We start from the raw sequence: 1,277 nt of genomic DNA, 5'->3' as shown, positions 1-1,277 counted from the left end.
GCTGTCTCGTCAACTGCTTACTCAGCTTCCGAGAACTTGACCGTGACTTCCTTCTCTTTAGTCACGTATCTTACTTTTATTTTATTAATAATCTTTTATTTCTTTTATTCTTTTTTAATTATCTTTCCTTGATCTCTTTTCTATTTTTAATTCATTGCTTTACTCAGCTCTTTCTTAATCTTTTCTGTTTAACTTTATTGTTTTATCTTTTAATATATTGAGAAATTGGTCGGGTTACGACACCTTAAAGGGTGTTGCGCGAATTTTCGGACCCTGTGTAAATATACTTATATATAAATAATAACTTTTTGACCCTTATTCTTTTTAAGGAAAGTCTTCGGACAGAGAGAGGCAAGCGTTTGTCATTATATTTTTGTCCCATTATGTGGACACACTATATATTAAAAATTGAAATCACAAAAACACAGTTTTTTTACTTCAACGTGTTATAACGCGTTATAATGGTTGAGCGCGCGATAATCTCTTGTTACGCGTATGTACAAAACACACGCGACAAACTGAGCCTGAGCTGCCGCGCACTGATATGATCGCGTTCGTCTGTTTGCATGTGTGTACAGCCGACTTACTGCCCGATACGTACATACTTACGTACTGACTGCTATAGATATCGCGTTATGATGAAAATAAAAACTAATGCACATCTTTATAAATGTTTATCTTAATAAATGAATATTATACAACCAAATAAAAACATTGGTTATTGCTCAATTAATTTTATACATCAAAACATTATTTATATTTAACGAAAACATTATATAAAATTAATTATATGGATTATTAATTGATAAATTACCAAACTTTAATTCATGTGTGAGAGAGTAATATACATGTACGCACTAACATATCGCAATTTCTAATATCTTCTTTCTCTGGATCATACGCTTACTCTGTTCTCTCTGTATCTCTCTTTCTAATCGTTCGCTTACTACGTACTGCATATCGCTTAGCTTTATTCTTCTAGCATATTCGCTTACGCGTTTACTCGCGCTTCTCTCTCTCTCTCTCTCTCTCTCCTTTTGTTCATTCATTATTCTTTCATTCTCATAATTATATTTTTGTATCTGTTCAACATTTATTGTTCTATTTTATTTTTATCTCTCTACATGTAAATAAATAAATTTATTTATTTTTAGTTTATATAGCATAAATAAGATATACAAAACAAGTTATTTTCTTTTTTTATTTCACTATATATAGTTAAAACAATACATAATTACGTTTCACTTTAGTTAAATACAACACATGCACATACAAAA

Source organism: Formica exsecta, unplaced genomic scaffold (genome assembly GCF_003651465.1).
Source record: "Formica exsecta isolate Colony F162 unplaced genomic scaffold, ASM365146v1 scaffold548, whole genome shotgun sequence".
Classification (NCBI taxonomy): Eukaryota; Metazoa; Arthropoda; class Insecta; order Hymenoptera; family Formicidae; genus Formica; species Formica exsecta.
This window is presented reverse-complemented; position numbering follows the sequence as displayed.